Genomic DNA, 13,194 nt, shown 5'->3' with positions numbered 1-13,194 from the left:
GGTCTTTCATTGGTAATATTATATACACTATCAAAGGTTCTAAATTAGAAGGGGTGGAAATGAAGCAATAAATGATGGGCATCAATTATTTCTATATATGGTAAATGCACTTGTACGAGTGTTGTACAAGCAAGATTGTGATGCACAAAACCCTACGTCTGCAGCATCTTGGATACAAAATGGTCCAGCTGCTCCATCGCTTCGTGTAAGCACAAAAGGTTGGAGAGAGAGATTCTTCATGCATGGTGAGATGGACAGGGAGAGAAGGCAACAAAGACACCGTCAATCGTCCTATGAGAGAGAGAGAGAGAGAGAGAGAGAGAGAGAGAGAGAGAGAGAGAGAGAGAGAGAGAGAGAGAGAGAGAGAATTATAAGCAGGCAATGAGATGAGGGGATAGAGTTTCTTTAGTGTCATAGAAGAACTAATAAGGCCCGAAAACTTTTTTTTTTCCTGAGTTTATTAATTTGCTGGTTTTTGTATTTTATAGAGGGGAAGTGAACTATCTCTTATGTAAATCAAAGGCGATGAAGAGACATGTTCATGAGAGAAGAAGATGAGAGAAGAAGATGGAGAAATTGTGGCTTAAAAAAAAAGTACTGTAAAAGTTAAAGAAAGGGAGAGGAGTGTGCATGCATAAAGTGGCATTTGTCAACATTTTCTAAATAAGGAATGTCATGTAGATGGCATCCCTGTAGAATGGAGGTAGCATCTATCTATGATGATTCATTGCATTCAACGACACACCCTTCTCCAACAGCAACAAAAGTACCTCAGATTGGCCATGTAAGGCAGCATAATGCAAAGGTGAGAGGTGGCGGTTATGAGAGAGGGTGCCGATGGGGAGTGATGGGAGGGGGACGGTGACCGCACATGGAGGGAAGTGAGGGTAGTGAGAGGGGGAGGGGGTTGGGTAAGTTGACGAGACGAGTAAGGTAAGAGAGGGGGGGTTGGTCAGGGGGGTGGGGGAAAGGGGGGTGGTTGGTCTGTGGGGTGGGGTGGTTGGTCTCTGTGGGGTGGGGTCGTTGGTGGGGGGGGGGAAGGCATGGTTGATGAGGGGTGAAGAGGGGGAGCAACCTTTTGGTTTGTTTATTTATTTTTAATAACTATTATTATCATTTTTTTTGAGGGGGGGAATGGTGTGGTGGGGCGTGATGTGGCGTGGTAGGAAGGTTTGCCCAGAGTACAAATCCAAGAGGCTAGTCAAAGAACTCAACTTGACAATGTGCTAAAATTGATCAACCTCCTTTCTTTCTAAATGAACTGCCCTTAGTAAGTCGGGCATGGCCTCCTGTTGGCTGGCATAAGACGGTAGAACGGCTTCCACATAGCACAACACTCTTGGAGTGACTAAACACCGTGGTGAGGCTAAAACATCCTGACATTTCCCATCCATGAAGAAGGAATTTGGATACTGCACAAGAGGTTTCAATTTTATTATTATTATTATTATTTTCTCCACCTCTGTTGGAGGCTGCAGTAAGTCAATGTCATTAGAGAGAACCATGATGATCGTCGAGGGCGGAACGTTGCGGATAGCTTGTTAGCACTGTTGCGACGACGGCCTGCAATGCCAATGAGCTCCAGCAATGGTGTATAGCCAGCGCAAAAGAGAGGAGGACGAAGGGGGTGATTTTGTTGCACAAGGGAGGGGGCACTGGAGGGGTGATTGTTGCACAAGGGAGGGGGCACTGGAGGGGTGGGGGGCCATGAGGTGAGAGAAGGGGAAGGCCTAGGCACACAATGGGCCAGCGAGGGGGGCTAGTCGTGAGGTGAGAGAAGGGTGCACAAGGGAAAACAAGGGGGCTGGTGGTGAGGTGAGAGAGGAGCGGCCAAGGGAAAGTGAAGGGGGGGCTGTTGCGCACCCAAGAGCAGGCAAGGGGGGGTTGGTGAGAGAGGGGGAAGGCTTGGGCGCATAATGGGTAAGCGAGGGGGGGAAACTAGTTGGTGAGAGGGGGTTCATGAAGAAGAGGAGGTGGGGGTGTCAGTGAAGAAAGTGGGGGGGTGACGGGTGACTGTTGTGCACAAGGTTGAGGGGGATGGGGGGCGGTGAGGAAAGTGGGGAAGAGAGGAGAGTGGGGTCGGCAGAAGGAAGGGGTAGAGGAGAGGAGGGTCGGTTGGTGAGTACGTAGCAGTAGCAGAGGAAGGGGGAGAGGAGAGGAGGGTCGGTTGGTGAGTACGCAGCAGAGGAAGGGGAAGACAAGGGGAGTCAAGCGAGAGGGTGGGGCTGGGTGAGCGAACAAGGGGGGGGCACTGGACGGTAGGTGACGGTGAGGAAGAGAAGGGTGGTGGAGTCGTGAGAGGGAAGGGGGAGAGGAGAGGGATGGTGGTCGGTGGGGTGAGAGTGAGGGAGAGGATGAGACGAGAAGGTGGGGAGTGAGGTTGGTCAGTGGGGAGTCAAGGGAGAGGGAGATGAGGTTGGTTGGTCGGGTGACAAATGAGGAAGAGAGGGTGGTGGGGTCACCAGAGGGAAGGGGCCCGGGGGAGAGGAGAGGGATGGTGGTCGGTGTGGGGTGAGATGTAGGTGAGGGGTGAGGAGTGTGTGGTCAGTAAGGAGTAGAGGGAGGGGGTGGTCGGTGGGGTGAGGGAGGGAGAGAGGGGGTGGTCGGTGAGGGGGATAGAGAGAGAGGAGTGGTTGGTCGGTTGGTTGGTGAGTTGAGTGGTGAGTTGAGTGTGAGGGGGGTGGTCGATGGGATGAGTAAGAGGGGAGTGGTCAGTGGGTGAGGGAAAAAGAGAGAAAGAGAGAAAGAGAGAGGTGGTCGATGGGATGAGTGAGAGGGGAGTGGTCGGTGGGTGAGGGGAAAAGAGAGAGAGAGAGGTGGCGGGTGTTTTTGTTTATGTTTTTTTTTTGGGGGGGGTGGGGGTTTGTTTTGTTTTTTAATAGAAAAAAGAAAACTAAGATGGGGGAGCCGATTCTTTTTTTGGAAAAAAATGATTTTTTTTTGAAAAATAAAAATAAAATAAATATTGAGGGAGGGGTTTTTTTTGGGAAAGAAAAAAAATGCAAAGGGGGGATTTTTTATTTTTTGCTTGATCGAGGAGAAGGGGAGGTTGGCTTGGTCGGTGATGAGAGTTGAGGGGAGAAGAGAGAGGAAAGGGGAGAAGAGAGAGGAAAAGAGTGGGTGACGAGTGAGAGATTGGTCGGTGAGGAGGTTGGGTGAGAGAGATATTTTTTTAACTTTTTTTGCATCTCTTGTAAAAGAAGAAGAAAAAAGAAACTGAAGAGGGGGATTTTTTATTTTTTATTCTGGAGATGGACCCGATATCTCACACTTCATGAACACCAGAGTGAGTTGAGACAGGCGTTTCGCTTGAACCACCACCCTTGGCCGGCCACATCTTTCGAAGTGCCTTGATTGAGGGATCTGAAGTCTACACAGATCCTGATCTTGTTGGTCTTCTTTTTTGGAATCACCACTATAGGTGAAAACCACTCGAAGTGCTCAATGGGAACGATAATACTTGCCTCTTCCATCTTGTCTAGCTCTTTCTTTTGCACTTCGGAATATTTTAGGTTCACGCGGTAGATGCCCTTCCTGGCTGGCCAACTGCCTTCTTTTTGTGAAATATTGTGAGTGCAAATGGCTGGGTCTATCCCTGAAAGATCCTTGTAAGTCCATGCAAATGCCTCTTGGTGTTCTTTGAAAAAGTCAGTGATTCTCTGAAGAGTGGAAGGGTCCTCCCATACCCAAGCTGCCCACTAAGATGGGCCGTGACTCCTCTGATGTGCCCAGGTTTAGCTCTCTCACCTCCTCGTGGTAAGTGGTGGGTGGAAGAGGAGCGGTGCCGAGTGCTGCTTGATGGAGAGATAAGGGGTCATGGGCTGGGGTGTTGCCCAGAGGGAAATTACCAATACGTTTCTCCGTCCAGTCAACAGCGGGTATCTCTTCTACTTCTAGCAAGGCTTCTTCCCGAGCCTTGAGGCGCTCTACCCGCCTCTCCTTGTGGGTGCGTCTAGGAGGGGTTATAGGTGCCTCTGATGACTCCTCTTGAGAGACCTTCTTTTGCAAGGTTGTCAAGAAAACTCAGGTTACCCTAGACCTATGACCTCTATCTCTTCCTCTTGAGACGCTGTTGCAGAGGGAGGAGGCCAGAGTGAGCAAAGATTTTGTCTAATCCCGTACTCCTGCTTCTTTTGAGAGCTCTTCTTCTTGGGACAGCTCTTGAATAGGGTCTGGGTCTAACTCCACTATGTCCACCATGTTGCACTGAACCCCTCAGGTTCTACCGCCTCTCCCTCTGAACCGAATGGATCCCAGGCCTCATCCACTGGTAAGCCTTGCCATTCCTCCTGTTCTTCCTCATCATTGGGTCCTTCCTCCCGAATGGGAATCATGTCATGTAGGGCAGTACCCTGAGCACTCTCATCAGGGCCTTTTTCCAAGGGCAAGGTCACTCTCCCCTCTGGGTTGGGGATATGCAAGTTGTCACGACCCCAATCATGGATCACTTGAGCTGCTCTCAATCAAGGCCTTCCAATGAGTAGGCTATAGGCCCCTCGAGTTGGTGGGAGGTCTAACACCACAAAAGTCATTTCACATACTAATCCTTCAAAACTAATCAGAACTTGCCTGACTAGTCCCACGGGCATCACTTCTCTCTGGTCTGCCACTCGGATGGCAAAGGGAGCTGGCTCAGTAATTCGGAGACCCAAGACTTTCCTAGTAGCTTCGGGCATGATGTTAACACCAGAACCACCATCCATAATGGCTCCTATAATTTGAGTTCCTCCCCCACGGAGAATGTCACCCTTGGGCTTCGGTGATCGGCCACTCTTGGGACAGTAAGGCATACCCTTGCTTGCTGCCTCCTGGGTTGTCGCCCACTACTACTAGATGTGGCTTCACCCCTAGTTGCCTTCGGATCCATCCAATGCTAGACCAAGCCTAACAGTTGCTCTCCTATTTCTTGTGGTTGAAACCACATAACTAAGGAAGGGTGATTTCCACCTCTACTCCTGTCAACTTTTCCTCCAAACTTAAATTACTAACCTTGGGTTGGGTAGACTCCTCATCCGCCTTTGAAGGTGTAGTGGTTGGGGGGATGACCAAGGTAGGCGCCGTTTCCTTCTCCATGGGTGGTGTTTGAATGAATTCCTCCACGGCCTCCTTATAAGCTTGGTCCACAATGGATGGGGTAGACTGCACGACCAGGGAGAGGAGATGGTGTCTTTGGGGCTCCTTGGGATCGGGTGATGGGGGCTGCCACTATTGGAGTGCTAGCAGTGGGAGGTGGCACTACTGCCACTATTGGAGTGTTAACCTTGGGAGATGGCACCACAGCTTCCGCTATGTTAAACCAGTGGGAGATGGCACCACAGCTTCCACTATGTTAACCAGTGGGGGTCTAGGACAATCCCAGGTGTAGTGGTCTCGGCTCTCCGGGAAATGGAGGCATGGGGGTGAGTCCTCTGTACAGTGCATTGAGCTTGCATGTACCGCTCCCCCCACAACGGTAGCATATAAAAGGTCGGGTGGGGTTGTTGGGAGGATGGTGATCGGGGAACCTTTGGTTAGGCCTAGCCCCATACGTGTTGTTTTAGTGGCCAGAGGTACTGGAGGGGCTGCCACATAGACCACTGGAGGTGGGTTTTGATAGACTTGAGGTGTTTGTGGGACCGGCATGGGTTGGGAGAGTGCTTGCTTGATATGGAATTTGCATAGGCAGGTGGTTGTATGTTAGGGTTGCTCGTAATTGAGGGGTATTGGTGTATGCTACTGTGGCTACTTGAGCTCCATGCTGAGATGAAGTGGCCTCGGGCAGTCGAGGGGTTTTTACAAAAGTAGCCATGGGGGAGGGAAGGGTATGTGGGGTAGCTAAGTAGGAGGGGCAGGGTTAATATAAGCTTGGGATTGGGGGGCTAATTGAGGGTTCAAGAAGGGTGTTGGGTTTGGTTGGTGGTTAGGAGCCTGGGAAGAAGTTGAAGCACTACTAGTTTGGGGTCACCATGTAGTCTTCAGCAAAGGGATTAAGCGGGGAGGCACCTTGCTTAAGTTGTTGCATAAGGCGAAGTCCCTTGAGGTAGTAACACTCCTTGTCCTCATAGCCCGCCACCTTTGAGCAAAATGAGTACTATTTCTTGGAGGGATATTCATTTGGAAGATGGCCTTGCGAGCTACAGACTGGGCACCATGGACTCGTCTTGGGATCTTTGACCTTGAGCTGCTCGATCTCCTTCCTTGAGTGCTACCCCACTGCCGTGTCCTCTTGTTGTGACCTTTTGAAATCTTCAAGCTCCTTCTTGAGCTTGTGTAACTAGTCCATGGAAGCAGATGTAGAAGCGACCGTCGAGGCTAGAGGAATGATTGGAGGAGCCGAAGACATGCCGGGATAAGTGGGGACCAAGAGGTACTGTGCTCCGCCATGAGGCGAGCTTTCTCCAGTTGTGTAGCTCTATCTTGGAAGTCTTGCAGGGTGCCTTGGGGTGGAAAATTCTCTCTCATCTTCATCACCGTTTGAGTAGAGAGTGCTCGAAGCACCCACTATTGTAGCATGTAGTTTCCAGGATATTGGGGTAGCCGAGCGACCAAAACTTTAGCTCTTGTGACAAGTTGGGCCACTGAATCCCCCGCCTTCATGGAGAGTTGGTTGAGCTCTTGAGTGATGAGGTCGAAATAGTTCCCTGGCCGAAAGGTAGCCAAGAACTGTAGCCTAAGGGTGGCCCAATCCGGGAAGTGGTTGATGGGAAATTGACTGTACCACTGGTCAGCACTTTCTTCCAGCGTTGTCGGGAACAAGACCAAGCGTGCATCCTCGATTGAGACCTCTTGAGTCACACATAGTGAGGAATTGCCGCACATGGTCTTCCGCATCGTCTTCAGTGATGGTATCTTTGAAGGTTGGTAGCTTAACTTGCACGCGGTTAAGGATAGTAGCCAATGGCTCTGGCCCTGGAGCTACCATAGGGTTAGAAGAGGAAGATGTTGAGGGACGAGTAAGGGAATGAGGAAGAACCCTACGACTAGTTCGAAGAGGAGAATGAAGGGGTGAATCACCTCCAAAAGCTCTAGTCTTTGGGGGCATGCACAACACTCCTCTCACCCCATGATCAAAAATCACAAAAAAAAAACATTTTGAGACTATCCTTGAACTCTAGGAGAGTCCCATCATGATCACCAAATTTTGTCTAAGCTGTGGAAGACTCCGTCGGTCCTTGCTAGAGGGAACTCGAAGACAACCGACACAAACACTATGGCCCTCCTTGAAACACATCCAAAAAGAGCTTACCTGGTGAACCGCAACTGTCGTGAGGATCTTTCCAATGACCGAGCTCATAACCCTCGAGGTCTCCAAGCTCTATAACTCCTCAAGAAGCAATTCCACCGCGTCTCCCCCGCAAGCGTTGTCACATCGCCACGTTGCACTACGGGTCCTAATCCCTCCTCTCACCTCACTTCACTCACACACTCACTAGCATGCATTAGGGTGAGAGATAAGCAAGAGGATTAGCAAGAGCAAGACTCAATTGCACAATGGGAGAGTCTATTGTATTATGAGAGAAATTCACTTATATACATGGCCATAAGTGTACTCTGTCACACCATTACGGGTGCCCGTCCAAGTTGTAGCTTTGGACACTATTGCTTGATATCTTGAATGTATGACCCTTTGGTGTATCTACCGTGACTCCTTGATGTAAGATAATGTCGGTAGCTCTTGTTAATCCTAGAATTGGATTAACATCAATTTCTGTATCTTGCTCAAGATATATTAAATAAATTTCCATTTCTTTGCTGTGCGAACTTTTTTTCATTACCATATCTTGCCTGAGATAAGGTAATTCAGTTTCACGCATATGTTAATCCAATTTCATTTTCAGTATCTCGCCTGAGAAACATTTTATCAGTTTTCATATCTTGCCCGAGATATGGTAATTCAATTTCACGAATATATTAATCCAATTTCATTTTTGGTATCTCGCTCGAGATATGTTTTCTTAATTTTCTTACCTCACCCGAGATATGGTAATTCAATTTCATGCATATATTAATCCAATTTTATTTTCGGTATCTCACCCAAGATATGTTATAAATATACATAATGAGTTGGCATGGCACCATAACCGGGCAATCTAGTCAACAACTCCACCTATCTCACCCAAGATACATTGAGATATTGACCAGATTGCCCAGTCATGATGCCATGTACCTTGCCCAAGATAATAACATGGCAAATCTTCTCAAACCTATGTGGCCGCACATATCTTGACCAAGGTATGTGACCATGGTAGCTTGGCAACATGTGATTGGTCATTTTTAACTTGCCCGAGGTACCCTGAACACGGATTCGGGCAGCTCAAAAATGTCCCACTTCTTTCCAAACTGCCCCGAAGTAGTCAGCTTATCATGCTACTACCCTTGGTAGCTTGGGTCATGTTACGATCTTAGTGATGGGTGCCTCACACAATTATTTGTGATGTCTAGGTGGTGTTTCCAATTGGACCATGTTTCCAATTAGACCATTAGCCTTACCACTAATGGTAATAAGACTAACTTTTAAGCATGTCTCTAATAATCATTTTTATACATTTCAAGCCTCATTTAATAACTTTTTCTATATAAACAATGGTTATAAGTTATTCCTTATTGTGTTCCTTGGCCTTGGCTTTGGGGAGTTGTAGCACTCATTCCTTAAACATGAAACCTTTGGCTTCTTTTACCTTTGACAAGAAGAGTTTACGTGTAAACTTTACCTAAGAAGTTGGCTTGTGCAACTTGTTTCGCACTTAGTAATTTCTTTTAATGAAGCTATTTTGTATTAAAATTTTAAAAATGAAACCTTTGGCTTCTTTTGCCTTTAATAAGAAGAGTTTATGTATTAACTTTACCTAAGAAGTTGGCTTGTGCTTGAAGTTTGCTTCTCACTTGTAATTTCTTTTAATGAAGCTATTTTGTATTGTTGTTTGAGTTTAACTTATATTGTGAATGTTTAGTATAATTAAATAAATTACAGATATGTACATGGGTATTATGTTTGTTTTAACCATTTTATAATTTTCTCACTTCAAGTGTTTCTTCTTGTAATGAAAGGGGCTTGGAATTAGACTCAAGAGAGCCCATGGGCATAGGTATGGCCGGGCAAGTATGGAGGCCCAACATTAATGAGTGTGAAAAGGTGGGCAAGTATATAAGTGAATATTGTAACTAGGGGCAGAACATACTTTTACCAACATACTTTTATGAATGAAATTATACTTCTTGGAGCTCCATGCTTCTTGGCTATGGTGGTACTCCCTTGAGTGCATGTGGTAATCCATCATGAGTGCATGTGGTACTCCGTTATAAGTGCAATCTCTTCTCTTTCTTTTTTCCATCATTACAATGGTATTAGAGCCTTGTTTTTTATCCAAGATTTTTGAAAATTTCAAATTTTTTGCATTTTCTTGATTTTCTTGGAGTTTCTTTGGAATTTTCTTGATTTTCTTGATCAAGAAATGGGCTATGGTGGTTTTGTTTTTGAATTGATTTGTTCCTTTTGATGCACATTTTCATGAGATTTTGGGGGGGGGGGGGGCATGGGTTATGGTGGATCAAATTTGGGGATGGATTCATCAAATTTGAATTTTGGGACCAAAATTGGGAGAAAACTGTTAATCCATAATTAACTCTTAATCCAAAACATTTTAGTTTTCTTCCCCTTTTTCCTTGCTTGGTCTTGAGACAAATTAGGTTTTCAATCTCTATTTTAGCAAGGCATTAGCTTAGGGTTTTCATGAGTTTTCTCCTAATCAACACAAAGAATCCATTGATGGTTCATTTGATGGCCGGATTGTGCATTGGTGTTGAATCTTTGAGCTGCAAGCCGTCACTCTTCATTTCCCTCCATTGTGGAGTTGCAAGGCCATGATAAGGTTTGATTAAGCTTGGCTTTAAGTTTGGCAACAAGGAGACAAGAAACGATTGACGATTTTCAGTGCATCTCTGTGATTTCAACGCTATTTTGCTGTGTTTTTCCCACGCCGTTTTGCTACAATCTCTCCATGTTGTTTTGCTGCAACTTCTACAGCCAAGATTCAACATGATTTGGGGGCAAATTTAACCATGCAGCAAGACAAGCTTGCTTAATCTTGGCTTAAGCAAGATATGACTTCAACATTGCCTGTGATTTTCACTCTTAGAATATTCAGCATTTTTTTGTGAGATTTCAGCTATAGGGTAAGCAAAGCTTGCTTAAGCTTGGATTAAGCAATCTTCTCTCTTTGGAGCTAATGTGAAGTGAAGTTTTCTTTGAGCTTTTTGGAGGTGCAAGAAGTGAAGATTTCTTGGAGTTTTTTGGAGGTGCAGGAAGGCCATGGGAGATGGAAACAACATCTTCATGGCAACTTCTTCAACAAATTGAACAAATCTTCAAGTTCTAATCAACATTGGTGAGTAAATTAAACCTTCTTGGTGAATCATTGGCATTGTGGTGAAGCATTGGAATCATTGGCATTGTGGTGAAGCATTGGCATCATTGGCTTTGTGGTGAAGTGGAATATGAGCCTTATGATGGATCTTGAGGCTACATGAGTCATTTGCCCAAACCCTAAGCCAAGAATTGGGGTTTTTGAAGCATCAAGGCTTGCATATTGCCATTGAAGGGTTTAATAGTTTTTTTTCCATGCTATGGAACACTCTTGATGCATGATTACATGCTAGTGAATGCTTTTGGATGCCACTCTTGATGACAAATGCTATGCCATGGGATGTCATTTGAGTGCATATGGATTCTCTTCATATTTCACATGTTTCTTTGATGTGATGTGATGGATTGGAGTCACATGGAGGATAAAGAGGCATGAGTATATGCAAAAATGATGTTTGAGTGAGCATGAGTTCATGCCACAACTATTGTAAGTGATTTCCATCCTTACTTTTGGATTGTATACCACTCTCACACACATTGTATTCACTTTGATTTATAGAATCTAGTATGTGTGTGAGGGTACCTTTGGCATTGGTGGAGAGGCCAAGGGGGAGCATGGCATGAACTCTCCTTGCCGTGAGTGCTTTTGGTAAAGCGGCAAGGAGGGGGATTAGGTACTTGGATGTGAAGACTTGGCCCCAAGTTGTGCCTAGAATTGGACTAGGTATATGAGGGTGGGAAGGCTTGGGCTAGGATCATAAAGCTCTTCTCTGACATACAATTGACTATATTGCAAGCATGCCGAGGCTATGGTAGCCATTGATCACTTGATTTACTTCTTGAGTGGATATTGGGAAATTGCTTTTACATTTTGATTGAGATTTGGGCCAAATTGCAGGGAAACTATAGCAAATTTTTTATGATTTTCTACACTCTACAGTGGGCAAAGAAGTGCAATTTAGTCCCAACTCGCTCAAGATCTCTCAAGGGCCTTTGGAAGTCTTAAAAGGGTGTCTTAAGGCGATCCTAACTAGCCATCAAGTGGTTGATTCAGACACCATCTCAGGGTACAAAGTGGACAGTTCTCTCAGGCTAAAAACCCTAATTCAGTCAAAAATGGAGAGAACTGAATTGAAGGTGTCTACATATCCTAAGAACACTACTAAAGAGATTCCCAATAAGCCAACAAGTTCCCAATTCCATGACCGTTTAGATGGTCAACCCCTCAAAGTGGTGATCCAAGGTGATAGAAGTGATCTCATCGAGATGAACATGGCAAGCCTTTGATCTTTCAATTCCGACATCAGTAGCACCAAAAACCTACTATGGGTGACCGTGAATAAGAGAGAATGCCTTTACATAACATGAGTGATCACATGGTGAATGAGGGCTTGTTAGGGCACACAAGTGGAAGTGCACAAGTTTCTTTGAAGCACGTTACTTTGTATATGCTAAAGGTTACTATCACCGAAGCTATGAAGGATGCACAAAGGGATATTTGCTTCCAAAACAGTGAGCTTTTGAGGCAAAACAGTGAGCATATGCGGCAAAGCAATGTTTTCATAGAGTGAATGTCTAATGCTATGAATGAGGGCTTCATTAAGCTTGGTGATGGGATAAATGAAGTGCAAAGGTGTGTGGAAAAGCTTGACACTTCCCTTGATAGGACAAGAGGCTGGTCATAACCACAAAGGTCATTTCCAAATCCATCATCATCTTGTGGGCTTAATCGGCATATGGAAAGGTTTCATAAGGTGGAAACTTTCAATGGGTACACTCAAAGTATGAAGACAACACTTCAAGAGAACCCAAAAGATGTTTCTCATGCTGATTCGCCATTGTCAAAGCCCTATGGAAAGGAGGAAAAGCATAGGCAAGATTTGATGGAGTCAAAACAAAAGGAAATAGCCATAATTTCCAATGAAGATAACAAAGATAGGTATGCACGGTTATATGACGAGTTCATACACTCCAAGTTACCAAAGTCCTTTGACAAAGGATGAATTTGTGGATTGTATGATTTCTACTTCTATTGGAAGCTTATGGTTCAAGCATGGTGAATCATTTGTAGAAGCTTTGCTCTCTTTTGATGGGGAAGGAATCAGTTGTATTCAGCTCAAGGATTGGCTTCGCACAATTGGGATGCCTACTTTTGTGCATTTCCATGCAATGAGGGGGAGACAAATGAAGCAAGTGACATGCAAATTTGGAGGCAAAGCTAGAGAATGGTGGTTGCAAGTAATGCATGAGTACAAATGGGATTGAACAAATTTAGCCTATGAAGTGGTAAAAAACTTTGTGGCTACTCATCAAGAGCAATGGAGCTTTAGGGAAAAATGCATGCCATTATTACAGGTGGATTCGTTGCCTAAGTATGCCGAGGAATATTGGTACCTTTCCTTCTTTGTGCCTACATTGAGGAGAAGGATATCATAGGTGGATTTGTGCAAAAATTAGGCAAGGAGTTCATGCAAGTGGTCTGATGCATCATGGATATTGATAATGATATTGCTCTTAATGAGATCATGTTGTTAGTGGAGCTCTTCTACAAGCCTACCCCATCTCTATACATGGGATTTCTACTAGGAGTTCATTCAATCCACATCTCTTATTGGAAGCATTTGCTATGGGGACACTTCAAGTGATGATGGAGATGCTAATGATTTGTGTTAAGTGGCTTCAATGCATGTATGGATGGCTGAAAATGAACCAGTGGACAACCATGAAGATGCAAATGTTGATGGGAAAGATGAAGAGCAAATGCAAGGATCTCTTCTTGTGAAGAATTGTATGGATAAAGATGAATGCAATGAGACTCTTCTTGATGAAGGAGACAACTCTTATGAAGATCT

General features: G+C 45.2%; 1 pseudogene; it reads right to left on the bottom strand.

Annotated features, from left to right (window-relative positions):
• Window positions 1–1,236: 1,236 nt before the first annotated feature.
• On the bottom strand, window positions 1,237–1,505 carry LOC147632826 (small ribosomal subunit protein eS27y pseudogene; annotated as a pseudogene).
• Between the last annotated feature and the right edge of the window lie 11,689 nt (window positions 1,506–13,194).

This window comes from Cibotium barometz, chromosome 13 (genome assembly GCF_041138505.1).
Source record: "Cibotium barometz isolate CiBa-2024 chromosome 13, ASM4113850v1, whole genome shotgun sequence".
Taxonomy (NCBI): Eukaryota; Viridiplantae; Streptophyta; class Polypodiopsida; order Cyatheales; family Cibotiaceae; genus Cibotium; species Cibotium barometz.
This window is presented reverse-complemented; position numbering and strand designations above follow the sequence as displayed.